Source organism: Gopherus evgoodei, chromosome 6 (assembly GCF_007399415.2).
Source record: "Gopherus evgoodei ecotype Sinaloan lineage chromosome 6, rGopEvg1_v1.p, whole genome shotgun sequence".
NCBI lineage: Eukaryota > Metazoa > Chordata > Testudines > Testudinidae > Gopherus > Gopherus evgoodei.
Window position 1 is genome coordinate 49,537,934 of NC_044327.1, and position 15,211 is coordinate 49,553,144.

Genomic DNA, 15,211 nt, shown 5'->3' on the forward strand with positions numbered 1-15,211 from the left:
GTTCCCTGTCTTTTAACCAGTTCTCAGTCCATGAAAGGTCCTTCCCTTTTATCCCATGACAGCTTAATTTACGTAAGAGCCTTTGGTGAGGGACCTTGTCAAAGGCTTTCTGGAAATCTAAGTACACTATGTCTACTGGATCCCCCTTGTCCACATGTTTGTTAACCCCTTCAGAGAACTCTAATAGATTAGTAAGATACGATTTCCCTTTACAGAAACCATGTTGACTATTGCTCAACAGTTTATGTTTTTCTATGTGTCTGACAATTTTATTCTTAACTATTGTTTCGACTAATTTGCTCAGTACCGACGTTAGACTTACCGGTCTGTAATTGCTGGGATCACCTCTAGAGCCCTTTTTAAATATTGGCGTTACATTAGCTAACTTCCAGTCACTGGGTACCGAAGCCTATTTAAAGGACAGGTTACAAACCTCAGTTAATAGTTCTGCAACTTCACATTTGAGTTCTTTCAGAACTCTTGGGTGAATGCCATCTGGTCCCGGTGACTTGTTAATGTTGAGTTTATCAATTAATTCCAAAACCTCCTCTAGTGACACTTCAATCTGTGACAGTTCCTCAGATTTGTCACCTACAAAAGCCGGCTCAGGTTTGGGAATCTCCCTAACATCCTCAGCCATGAAGACTGAAGCAAAGAATCCATTTAGCTTCTCTGCAATGACTTTATCGTCTTCAAGCGCTCCTTTTGTATTTTGATCGTCAAGGGGCCCCACTGGTTGTTTAGCAGGCTTCCTGCTTCTGATGTACTTAAAAAACTATTTTGTTATTACCTTTGGAGTTTTTGGCTAGTCATTCTTCAAACTCCTTTTTGGCTTTTCTTATTACACTCTTGCACTTCAGCTGGCAGTGTTTGTGCTCCTTTCTATTTGCCTCACTAGGATTTGATTTCCACTTTTGAAAGGAAGTCTTTTTATCTCACTGCTTCTTTTACATGGTTGTTAAGCCACGGTGGCTCTTTTTTAGTCCTTTTACTGTGTTTCTTAATTTGTGGTATACATTGAAGTTGGGCCTCTATTATGGTGTCTTTAAAAAGGGCCCATGCAGCTTGCAGGGATTTCACTTTAGTCACTGTACCTTTTAACTTTTGTTTAACTAACCCCCTCATTTTTGTATAGTTCCCTCTTTTGAAATTAAATGCCACAGTGTTGGGCTGTTGAGGTGTTCTTCCCCCCACAGGGATGTTGAATGCTATTGTATTATGGTCACTATTTCCAGGTGGTCCTGCTATATTTACCTCTTGGACCAGCTCCTGCGCTCCACTCAGGATTAAATCTAGAGTTGCCTCTCCCCTTGTGGGTTCCTGTACCAGCTACTCAATGAAACAGTCATTTAAAGTATCGAGAAATTTTATCTCTGCATTTCGTCCTGAAGTGAAATGTTCCCAGTCAGTATGGGGATAATTGAAATCCCCCACTATTATTGCGTTCTTAATTTTGATAGCATCTCTAATTTCCCTTAGCATTTCATCACTATAACTGTCCTGGTCAGGTGGTCAATAATAGAGCCCTAATGTTATATTTTTATTAGAGCATGAAATTTCTATCCATAGCGATTCTATGGAATATGTGGATTCGCTTAAGATTTTTACTTCATTTGAATCTACATTTTCTTTCACATATAGTGCCACTACTCCCCCTGCATGACCTGTTCTGTCCTTCCGATATATTTTGTACCCTGGAATTTCTGTGATGCCTATTATATCAATATCCTCCTTTATCACAAAGCACTCTAGTTCACCCATCTTATTATTTAGACTTCTAGCATTTGCGTACAAGCACTTTAAAAACTTGTCCCTGTTTATTTGTCTGCCCTTATCTGATGTGCCAGATTCTTTTTTATGTGACTGTTTATCATCTGATCCGGCCCTTATATTATCCTCTTCCGTCCTCTGTTCCTGACTATAACCTGGAGATTCCCTATCATCAGACTCTCCCCTAAGAGAAGTCTGTGTCTGATCCACATGCTCCTCTGCAGCAGTCGGCTTTCCCCCATTTCCTAGTTTAAAAACTGCTCTATAATCTTTTTAATGTTTAGTGCCAGCAGTGTGGTTCCACTTTGGTTTAGGTGGAGCTCATCTCTCCTATATAGGCTCCCCCTATCCCAAAGTTTCCCCAGTTCCTAATGAACATAAACCCCTCTTATCTACACCATCTTCTCATCCATGCGTTGAGATTCTGAAGCTCTGCCTGCCTACCTGGCCCTGAGCGTGGAACTGGGAGCATTTCTGAGAATGCCACCATAGAGGTCCTGGATTTCAGTCTCTTCCCTAGCAGCCTAAATTTGGCTTCCAGGACATCTCTCCTACCCTTCCCTATGTCATTGGTACCTACGTGTACCACGACGACCTGCTCCTCCCCAGCACTACACATAAGTCTGTCTAGATGCCTCGAGAGATCCGCAACCTTCGCACCAGGCAGGCAAGTCACCATATGGTTCTCCCGGTCATCACAAACCCAGCTATCTATGTTTCTAATGATCAAATCTCCCATTACTAACACCTGCCTTTTCCTAGCAGCTGGAGTTCCTTCCCCCGGAGAGGTAACATCAGTGTGAGAGGCAACCCCAGCACCATCTGGAAGGAGGGTCCCAACTATGGGAAGGTTTCCCTCTGCTCCCATTGACTGCTCTGCTTCCCTGGGCCTTTCTTCCTCCTCAACAGCACAGAGGCTGTCTGAGTGGAGGTGGGACAATTCTACAGTGTCCCGGAAAGTCTCATCAACGTACCTCTCTGCCTGTCTTAGCTCCTCCAGTTCTGCCACCCTGGCCTCCAAAGTCCATACGTGGTCTCTGAGGGCCAGGAGCTCCTTGCACCAACTGCACACATACGCTACTCGTCCACAAGGCAGGTAATCATACATGCTACAATCAGCGCAATAAACTGGATAGCCCCCACTCTGCTGCTGGGCTTCTGCCTGCATTGTCTCCTAGTTAATGAAAGGGTGGTTTAAAGAAAGGGGTTTTGGAATATGGTTTTAAGGGGACTACAGGGGAACAGGTAGGACCGACAAGGAACCCCCCCCTCCCTTCCCACTCCCCTGCCAAACTGCCTTGCAAAACTCCCTGTTAGCAGCCCCTGGTCGCTTGTGCGTGGCTTTATAAAGCCCTGGCCTGAGTTAATGTCCCGCCCACTGATTAAGGCTCAGCCAATTACCAGAGGCTTCGACCTTTCAAACCTTCCTTTGAAGCTCACGGCCTCCAACTGCCAGCCACAGCACACGGTCCTTCAAACAAACAAACAGACTGACAAACACAAGCTCAGCCAACAGCAAGTAACTCCCAAACACAAACACACACACACTACAGACAGTCACTTACCTCACAGATGCTGTATTTGCTCCTTCTTCACTGGAAGAACTCCCTTGCAAAAGTCCCTGTTAGCAGCCCCTGTTCGCAATATTCATACTTCAAAATGGAACAAATTTTCATTAAAATATGACATTTAATTTTTTTTTATTTGTTTTTCTCCCCCTTTTACCTTCTCCTCCCATTTTGCCACTGAATGCAGTGCACTGGAACAAATGATTTAAAGAGTTTGAATTTTTCTTCACGTTTTCATTTTTCTATTTTTTTCTTTTCCTGCTTTATAACTTCTTAAAAGTGGAAGCTTTAAGAAGTTGCAGAGTGGTTGTGGGGGAAAAAAGGGAAAAATGAAGACATGGAGAGGAAAAATCCAAAGGCACCCTGGACACCATTCATTCTAATGTGTTCAATGGAGTGGAACAGAATGGAAAGAGAATTTAAAAAATCCCATTTCAATGAAAAAACAGAAAATTTTGGAAAAAAAGGAAAAAAAATCATAAGTTTCCAGTTACAGAAAAAGGCCTACTTCCCCCCCAGAGCCAAGAATCTTTCCTCATCAAAGTAAAATTTCTTCTGTAGTTTCTGTCCTTTAGCTTTAATGCTGCTTGTGAGTCATTCTTTCCGCTAGTATTACCAGAGCTGAAAAGCTTTTCACAACAACCATCAAGTTTGAAAACAGTTGTCTGGAGTAACTTAGGAAGCTGATGTTTATTTGAGTTTTATTTTGGCAATAGCTCTTATCTACACACCTGCAGGGTTCTTTAGCCTTGGGAAGAAGTCATCATTGCAATGTGATTGATGTGTAATTTATTAAAACTTTGCAAGTTATTTGTACAGCCCTGTCATTAACTCCTACCATCCGCCTTTCTACATTGTCCATTATTCTCCCACCAAATGTAGAATGAGACCTGTCCACCTTCTAAATACATGATTGATGTGCCACAAATAGGTTAGCATGGATGAATCAACAGCTGTTAGGCAAAAATTGAGATAATCATTTATTTCAGACATCAGGCAGTTGTCAAGCAATATTAATATCCTTTAGTCAATAGAAGAGTGCAAAACAGCTGTAGCAAGGTCCATGATAAACAGATGGCAAGAGTAATGGAGTCAGTCTTGTATTGACTTAACCATTTTCATCCTATTCCTCATGTGCCCTCCCTTGGGAGGGACTCTTATTGGAAAACATGTATAAAATTGAAATTCCTCCTTAATAGCTACTGAAATCTGACTGCCTACAGTAAATGTCCATATGTTTTTTTTTTAGTTAGACACCACATGTGAGCAGACTGATTAGGCTGACACCTGAATAGTAAAGGAAAAGGACATTTTCCCAGTACTAATGCTAATGCCGCTAGATTGTTAATTAAATGTCATTAAAGATCATATTCTTAGTGTAAGTTTATATGTGACCATATAAAGCAAAATGTGTATGTTACAGCATGTAGTCTTTGGTATGATGACCTTCTACAATTGTATATACAACAGAAGTGATTATTGTATTGACTAAGGTTACATTAACTTTTTGCATTGATTGATTGATCTACATTTTCTGGGTTTTTTTGTGTTTTTGTTTTTTTTTCTTGAAACTTTAAGGGTCGTAAGATGTTATGTCTTGGGCCATATATTAGTATGCATCATATATAGCTCAATAATAATTGATCAGCCCTCCTCTCCCATAAAAAGGATGCCTAATCTTATAATAGTTTTAATCTACTCCCTAGATAAACTTTAGTACGATCTATGCAAAGTCAATTTGAATAAAATCTGTTTCTGTTTAAAGTTTATCTGAGTACTAAGTGAAAGACTGAAAACAACTTAAAGCAGCAAACCCAATTTCATTTTGTGGCAGTTATGAATGTTATTAATTTGACATATATAGACAAAGAGATCACTTTGATTCCTGTAATGTATAAATGTACTGTGCCATTTTAGCTGGCATGGGTGATTCCTCAAAGTAAAACATCATGCGCAAAGCTTTCCTTACGTATTTGTGCCAACAGCATCAAGAACAGATATATCTAGCTAACTGACAATATTTTCAAATAGATTATGGATTGGGTAAATATCTCAGTGTTTAAAGAGTTCTCCTCTTTGGTAAACACTACTCTTTGATGCTGGTGTATAAAGAAACAGCAGAAGATTTAGGCATCATACCTAGTTATTTTCCAGGTTCATGAAATGTTTTCCTCGGTGTTTCTTTTTATTAATACTATAATTTTGCTTTTAATTTGTTTCAACTGCTAGCTGTTTACACTAAACAATGTGCTGATTTACATCTCATAAGGCCTACAGAGTTGCTCTGGCTAAAAATAAGTTTAAAATTTGACCCTTTGAGTTTAAAATCTTCCAGTGATTAACATTTTCGTGTGAAAGAAAATATATGCACTTAGTGAGCAGTAAGTTACTTGGAAAACACTCCCATTGACTTCACTGTAGCTACTCATAGCAGTAAATGAAACCTCAGAAATCAAGGGAGTTAACATCAGTATGAAACTATGTACTTACAAAAAGCGACCTTAATCTATAAGGTGCCACAGGACTCTTTGTCGCTTTTTACAGATCCAGACTAATACGGCTACCCTTCTGATACTATGTACTTATACTTCACTCAGACTATAGATCTCTCTCAAATATTTTACAATACTCTTAAATCAATAATTGTCAGTGCTGTCTTGCAACTGGGGGGCTATTTATATTTTTCTAGAATCATTGATTTGCACGTTGGCACAGTTGTGGTGGATTTTATGAATGCATTCTGTTTCATCATTATTCCTGTATAATTCGTGTTGCTTTAATCTCCTTTCTGGATTTTCAAAGACTCTAGAAAATATTTATCCTCTATAAATAGCTGTGATAGACTGATGAAAACATCAAAAGTGACTTATGGCAGCCATCAAAATAAAATAAAAAATCTGTACTGCTTGATGGCAGATATAGTATATTTTTGGAAATTGCTGAAGTGATTCCTCTGCACAGCACCAGTTCCCATGACAGCCCATCATAATTATAGATTCTTTGGGACATAGGATGAATAGTAAATATTTTTTTAAGTTCTGTTTAATAACCACCTGTTCCATGAAGCCTGCTGTATCATATCCACAGTGTTGCTAACAATAATCAGTCTTTTTCGTGCCCTTCCAGAGACTTGCTGTGGGTGGGAATGGTAGTACATTTTCCTTTTAGTTTTACCAGTGACTGTCAAAGGTGAAAAGCATTAGTAGAAAAAACGTCTGTCCCACATACAGACAGATGGAGGAATCCATCTTTCACGTTCCTTGGAATTATCTATCAGTTAATGTGTTTCACCTCTCTTTAACATAGATAAAACCCAAACTGGAATTTTTTCCATAGCTCAATCACATTCATTTAATGGCCGCTGCTCATAGCATGAATGACTTTTTAGTTTTTTCACTACAAATGAAATATTTTCCTCTTTAGATAAGAGATTGAAATACAGAACTTTGACACTTCATTCGAGAACTGTTTTATGTAGAAGAGTTCATCACAATTTCTGCTAAGGCAGCTCTCTGCTAGATATTAATAACCGAGTATTCTGATTATTACAATCTTGTTTTAAAAAGAGAAGCAACAAGTTGAAACTATACATAGATTGTTTTTCAAATGCCATAGTCAATATTGGAATTGTTCAAGTGTTCACTCCCTCCTTTTCCTGTATATGTATAATTTCTCTCTCTCTCACGTTGATAAATATTTTATTTACATGTAAGCTGATGACACTATATTGCTGCTATCTGATGAGGAGATTAGTAAGATTAACACTATTCTTCATGCTGAGCTAGAGAAAGTAACAATCCAACTTTAGGAAAATCAGATAACGTTCAATTTAGATAAGAAAGTTGGGGGATTTGTTCACTCCTGGACCTTGGCCAAGGATGAAGCTTTCCAAATTAATGCAGCCAGAACACACATTAATTCAATAGATTTTATAGAGCATTTTAAAATGATTGTGGATAGTTATTTTTCATTCAAACTTCACATTTCTGCATTAGACCAAACTAATTGGCAACAAGGATGACACGAGACATTTATTTTTACACTATAGTGAATAACTTTTAAAGATTTATTTACTAAAGCAATTTAAGTGAACCTGTGTCTCCCCCCACTTTTCCATGTTTATCAATATTGTCAAATTGAATTTGTCCTTTTCTCTTCATTGGAGGCGCTGTAGAGAGAAGTTAAGACAGCCTGAGGACACAGCACAGCAAACACCATGTACTCAACGCAAACTGAGCACGAACTAGGGATGTGGCCTTGTTTCCCCTGAGTATGTGCCTGCAGTTCTAACTCCAAGACTTCTTTTAACGTCATTGTGAAACTGTTTCCATCCTCAGCCACTGATGCTGCAAGTCAGGGGAATCTGGCAATTCTGGCTCCTGCAGCCGTTCCCCACCTCACCCTCCCCTTCCCCAGTCACTTGCCACCCAACTCAGTCCACAGTCCAGTAGAGGTGCTTCAACAGCTCCCCCCCCCCCCCCGCATGTGGCACCTCAGTGCTGCCTGCTACATCAATGGGGCTACCTTGGCCCTTTGGCCTGGGCCAACCCAGCGGCTCATGCTGCTCTTCGTGCCAGTCTAATTCCTGCCCTTTGGGTTGACTCCCACTCTGCCCACTGAGCCACTTCACACATACAACTCTGCCTGAGCCCTGCCCCCACCTCTCTGATCCTCTGGCTAGGACTCTACCAGCTGTGCGCCCTGCTGCCTAGGAAATTCTGTGGACAGCTCCTAGAGCCTGCAGCACCTGTCCCCGTGGTGCTAACAGGAGCAAGCAACCAACAAGCCATTGTGAAGCCCAAGCCCCCCTAAGGGCCCTACCCATGGGACGTGCCTCATCTGACCCCCCCCAGCATGTGCTGCCTTAATGCCTCCCCTCTGAGCCCTACCCTCGAATGGACAAGAAGACTCAGAGAGTTGGAGGGGTGTGGCTTTGTTCAGGGAGCTCTATCAACCCCCTCGTGGGGATGAGGCAGTGGCTCCAGGCCCTGGCCCAGGGTAGGAGCACGGATAGCACTATGCGGAGCTTTGAGGTCAGAGCTAACCCCAGTCACCCCACCTCTTCCTGCTACTCAAGCATAGCCCTCCCCACCTCTTCCTTCAGGGGCAAGTCATCCTTCACTGTAGCCCAGCACTGAGCCCACTCCACCCCTTCCTTCAAGGCCAGGCCATCCCCTGCTTTTGCCCCACTGCCTACTTTGAAAGATGGTATAGTGGTGGTCCTTGATTAGTTTAGACGATGATGGATAGTGGAGATTGTCCTTTGTTGGCTGTCCTCTGGGGTCAAATGTGGCAGCTATTGTAACCGTGCCCTGAAAAATCAAAATGCTAAGGTCAGGCCTACAGTACCACTTACTTTGGTATAACTGATGTTGTGCAGAGGTGTGAATAAGCCACCCCCCTGAGCAATATAAGTTACACTGACCTAGGTGGCAGGGTGGACAGCACTATGTCAGCAGAAGAGCTTCTCCTGCTGATATAGCTCCCGCCTTTCATGAAGGTGGTTTTATTATGCCGACGGGAGAGCTCTCTCCCATCAGCATAGAGTGTCTTCACTAGACATTCTTCAGTGGCACAGCTGCATCAGTGCAGTTGTGCCAATGTAGCACTTCTTGTGTAGACTTGCACTTGCTTACGAATGCTTGTTCCTAAGAAAAGTGTCTTTAAAGATCTTTGTGTTCAGGTTGAGCAGGAAATTTGCATACTTATGGAGAATAAGTTAAACTTTACTCTTTATATATATTCTCTCAATTGTGCACCATTCATAAAAAAGGTGACTTTGCCGCTAAATAGAGAAAACTTAATGTCAGAATGTTAGAATTCTATTCATAGTTGACTATTGTTTCTTTACTGTTCTGAATGTTATACTTTTGATTAGTAGACTAATAGAGGAAAAAAATGGTACACTTGAGAGCATGGTAAATGGTGAACCTCATACCATTTTGTGGGTTGTTTTGGATGCTTACCTCATTATGGTTTTAGCACTCCTTTTCCTACTGCAGGCTCAAACCTGGAAATACATGGATGTGAAAATATGAAAAATAATAGAGGGAGGAAAGAAGTCAGCCAAATTTCTAAGAATTCTCCAAAAGGTTTTGTATGAAGGTTTAGGTTTTGTATGAAGACTCAAGTCTGTTTTTAGTTTAGCTTGAAATTTCTACAGGTACCTGCAAAACTGAGGAAATTTGTCTTAACTCCAGAATAAACTTGGGCCAACTTCAGGCCAACCTCAAACACTCCTCCAGTTCTAGGAAAACGTCTTGAGTAGTGGGTCTGGCCCACTCCTGTCCTCAGAGACTCAAAGGGCCAGTAAAGAAAGCCTACTGCTCATTCAATGTATGGAAAAGAGACCATCTGAGTCAAACAAATCAAAAACTTAACAAATCATTTCCAATCCCCCCAAAACAATACTGGAATTGGGTGTGATTCTCATTCTGAGAAAAAGGGGTTATTTCTTAGTGTATGTGAACTAGTTTGCCACCCCTAATGTAAATAACTGACCCAATGAATCTAATAATTTCTTGTGAACACATGATGCAGTAGGAGTACTGGGACGAAACTCAGAAAAAAACTGTCCCTGTGCCCAGTGATGAGCTGCCAAAATCTTAACAACCGATTCCCTAGAAAGAGTTCTGATTTTGGGGGGGGGAGGGCCAAGGCAGGGGGAAAATTGCCCCACTTGCCCCCCCCCCCAGCAACCCTAGAGCTTGCAGCCCGCTCCTCCCTTACCTTGCCGGCAGCTGAAAGCAGCAGGAGGACTCAGGAGCTCAGCTGAACTGCACAGCTGCTGGCCATGCTGCAGCTCTGCAGAGGGAGCTGGGGGGAGACATCCTCGTGGGGCCAGGGGCCCAGGGCAAATTGCCCCACTTGCCCCCCTCCCACGGCCCTGGAGCTTGCAGCCCCCTTACCTTGCCGGCAGCCCAGAGCTCAGCTGAGCTGCCCAGCTGCTGGCCATGCTGCAGCTCTTTGGAGTGGGGGAAGCGGGAGAGGGCCCGGGGGAGACATCCTCGTGGGGCCAAGGGCTCCTGCAGGGTCCAGGCCAATTGCCCCACTTTCCCCTCCCCTCCCTTCTGGCCATCCCTGGAGCTTGCAGCAGGATCCCCCACACACAGCTTGCCGGGCCTCTCAAAAAGCGGCAGCAGGACGACTCCAGAGCTCAGCTGAGCTGCCCAGCTGATGCTCGCGGCTGGCCACACTGCAGCTGGGGGGAAGGGCCAGGGGAGCCTCAGCACCCCCAGCTGGGAATCCTGGGAGCAACAGAATAGTACGGCCCAGGGACTGAAGTTCTTTGCCTACTCCCTGGCCCTTTAACAACGGTTCTCCACGGAGGTCTAGTTTTAGCAACCTGTTCTTGGGAACCAGCTCCAACTCACCACTACCTGTTCCACAATGTGCAGCATAACTCAGAGAAATATTTAGTGATAGTGAGAACAAATGTGACATGATGGAAATGATTTTCAGTTTTTGTGGACTAATACGATGATGATGATTTATTGCAGTAGCACCTAGATGCAAGAGCTGCATTGTGCTGGGGACTGTGCAAACATATTGCAAAAGGATGACCAAAATACCTTCCAATCTAAGTTTAAGAGCCAACCAGTGGATACAGCAAACAGATGGGGGAACACATGGGACCACTGAGCCATTTATGAACAATGAGATAAGAAGTGGTTGCAACACATCAACAGCCTAACCAATTCAGCAGTTCATCCATACTAAAGGAATGTGTCACTAACTGGCTGCATCCATTATTCCCATAGTCCCATACCTCTGGTCAATTTACACATTTTGTGCATTAAACCAGTCCTTCATCTTTTCTCTCTATACCTGCTGGAGATTTTGAATTCCCATGAAAACAGCAGTGCAGCCACTCACTGTGTTCTGTTCAATCTGCACGCCCACCAGGCTGATTGCATATGTTGTGTCTTCTGGCACCTCTTGAAGGCTGTATGCATCAGAGACAGAACAGCTGCTATTATGGCTCAGTGAAATAATTAATCAGCAACAAGTACTCCAGGCATTCTGAAGCCATAGAGGAAACAGGCTGCAAATAAAATAAATTTAGGGGGGAAAGAGTAGAAACAAAAGTAACAGAAATTCTAAGAGAATAATGAAAGAACACCAAAGCCTTTGGTTTGCCAGTAATTAAAAGATGAAACAAAATACACATACGTAGAGGAAAACAAATAGAACATTATTAACAAGTTACACTAGGGGAAACCTAAGCGGAACAATATGTAATGCATTTATATATCTGCAAGGAGCCAAATGTTCACTGTTGTGGATATTGAGCAAGTCTAATTACAGGTAAAATCAGGTATGTTTTATTATGCCTTCCATGTAAAGGCAATAGAAAAAGATACCGTAACTAAACCAGTTGCTTTCATGCAGGCACTTTTCTATTTGTAAGGGATTTCTTGAGAGTGCGAGATTTCAGTAAAACTCCAATTTATGCCCTTTTATTATTATTTTCCTGCTTTCTTTGCTTGACTAAAATTAAGGGCATTTGTGGCCGATTAAAGGCTTACACTGCCACCTAGCCAGCATTTGCTATGATCTGGGCCCAATCCTGCAGTCCTTGGGCATGCAAAACTGATTGAAATCAAAAGGGGGCTGAGAAAGTTGAAATATGGGAGTTTTTACTTGCACCAGGACTTCAGTATCAAAGACAAAGTTAGTGACTCAGAAAGCTTCTTCATGAAGAGAATTAGTGGCAGGTGAATTTCAAACGGTTCAGTGAGTGTATTCAGTTTTAATCAGCACTAAAGAGTTTGGATGCTCTTCAGTATATCCAGACATCTTAAATCTGCTAAATTGGAGTAGAGATTGGAGAACTAGTACCCTTGGTATTTGTTGTTTTAATTTGAACCAGAAACACCTTGAGAACAGATTCTCACAGTCAGTATGTATTCTCTCCATGTTTGGACAATTCATAGTTCCTGAAGTATGATGAACAAAAGACAAAATTTAATTGGATGTCAACTCATAGTAGCTCGTTCACACCTTCCCTTTGAGGATCTCAAAGCACTTTCCAGATATAAAATAAGTTTCACAACACCCTTGTGAAGGACGGCTTCATTATGCTAATTTCAGAGACAGGGCAGAGATTGTTGCTTTTGCGTGTTTGTACAACACCCAGCAAAATAATGCCTGCATTTCCTGTTAGTGAGTTTAGGCAATACCGTAATATAGATATTTACTGATAGAGCTAGTTGAAAAACACTACTTTTTTTCCATGGGAAATTTTTAACATAATCATTTTCTGTTATTTTAATTGCTCATTGAAATGTTTTTTGTTTTATGAAAATACTAAATCAAAACCCTCAAAGATTTTTTTATTTTGTTTTTACTGAAACCCAAAACATTTGACTGAAAAATATTCAGTTTCTGTTTTTTTCTTTGGAAAACTGGAAAATTTTGACCAAAATGGATTTTTTGGTGAAAAATATTTTTTGTTATTTAAAAGCCATTTTTCATTTTAAATAAATGATTTAAAAAAATCATCCAGTTCTGTTTACTACTACTAATAGCAGATAGAGAAAATGAGGTGGACATACTAAATTGTGTCCAAAGTCACTCAGTAAATCAGTGGCTTGGACAGGGGTAGAAACTAGATTTTTCCTGACTCTTCTTGAATCCTGTGGTCCAACACTAGATTATGCTCACCCTGTGTGCACAGTGGCAGCTAGTGTTCACAAGGAATAATTTATCTACTGTTGAATTATGCTTAGAGACTTCAGGTTAATATTAATTTTAAAAGTGAATTTAGTACTTTAATTAATGATGGATTAATAGTCATAGTAACCAAAATCTTCTATCCATAAATTAGATAGAATGGGATAGAGCCACAGAAGATTTAGGCTTGGTTTTGCAACACCCAAGTTTAGGTACCCTGACACACAGCAGAATCATCTGCTCTGAGTTAGGCGTCCACGCTCCCTATATAATTAATGGAGAGCGTTGAGGGCCAAAGAATGGGATCCACAAAAGCCAGCATGCTAAGTGAGAATCCACCTAAATTTGCCAGTAGGAAATGCTAAAGAAAGTAGTGTTGCCTAAACCATGCCCCTTCAAGGAATTAGACGCCTACCTTCTGGGTCAGAGGGAGGTACCTACCTCTTCTTTGGTTTCACAGCTGTGAACCCTCTCCTTAGAGTTAGGTGCCTAAGCCAGGTCAGCCTTTTCTTACAAAAAGAGGAGGAAAGGAAGGTGGTTCTGGTGCTCCCCACCCTTATACCCAATGGCCCAGGATGTGGGAGGCCTGGGTTCAAATCCATACTCTGCCTGATGGAGCAGAGATGTGAAACCAGGTCTGTCATCTTGTAGGTGAATAGCCTACCCACTGGGCTATAGGATACTCTGGGGTGGGTCTTTCTCAGGGCTTATCTACAGGGAGAGTTTAATTCACAGTGAGCTGATGTTCACTAGCTTGTGCATAGTACTAAAGCTGCAGCAATAGCATGCACAGAGGAAAGCTGTGTCCTGTTTCAATTCTCATCATTGTATACACATGGCAGGAGCCTGAGACGCACTAAGCCTGGCATTCTGGGGGGGTATCCCACAGTCTTTTGCTTCACTGCTGAGCTCTAAGCAGTCTACGATTTTGCTTGCTGTGCATAGATATCTAGCAGAAGTCAGTGAAATTCTGGGATTTGGGTTTAAACTCTAAAAATCCCATAATTCTGTTCCCTCCATCCCATGGTTCCTCTTTTTCTGGCTGGGCTAATGCCATTTTCAAATTGCTGTTGGCCAGCATAGATGGAACCATGCGCCACGTTGTGATGCTGGCAACTGCAAATATGCAGATGCTGTTGGGGTTCTATTTGCCCTCTTGGTGCAGGGTGGCTTCAACTTGGGATTTCAGCCACTGCACAACTAAGCAGCTAATGTGACTACCACAGCACCTTCTCCAGCAGCAGCAACGGGAGGAGGAGGATACTGAGTAACTGCTACTATATAAGCTGTTCCTGAAGCAGGATCACACATGAAGCATTGTTTCTGAGCTCAGGAAACCAGTATCAATTGGTGGAAAAGAATCATTCTGCAGACCTGGGATGATCAGCAGCATCAAAAGAATTTCAGGATGGTGAAGGCAACCTTTCTGGAGCCATGTACTGAACTAGTCCTGAAGCTGCAAAGGCAGTGTTCTAACATGCAGATTCCCATGCCTGCTGAGAAATAGATTGCCATCGCTATCTGGAAGCTGGTCACACCTGACTATTACCAGTCCATATCCATCCAGTTTGGAAAGGGGAGATTGACTGTTGAGTCCATTGTCATGCCAATGTTGTCATTGGAGTTGATGTTATTGGGTGTTTGGAAGTTGTGATAGTCTTTATTTTAAGCTGTCTGTATGCTTTTATACTCTTGTAAAAAAACTCATGATGCTAATGGTAAGCTGAAAATCAGTGGGTTTCGCAAGTTTGGACAGTAAAGTTTTCCAACACAAACAAAGGGCGGGAGTCACCACATTTTGGAAGGGCACTAGGAAGGTTGGACTCGGGTCATGCAGTATAGATGCTGGAGCCCCATGCTTGGACCCAAGGTTTAGCAATTCTTAACCTGGTTTTACAAATGAGTGTAGATGTTCAAGCCCTAAGTTAACAAATTTAGGGGCTGTTAATTGAAGCTCTACTGACCCTGGGCTTACATTGCAGTGTAGACATACCCTAAATTTAGTGAATGCGTATATGTAGATATGTGTTTTCTGCAGCAAAACCTGACAGTTATTTAAAGCATCACTAGCAAAATATTATTACACGTTTGATGGAAAAAGGAGACATGAAAATGTTCTGCTAATTGCTGTATCTATAATCTATTCTTTGTCTGGCTGTCTTGCAAGCCTTACTATACATACAATATAATTTTCCAGA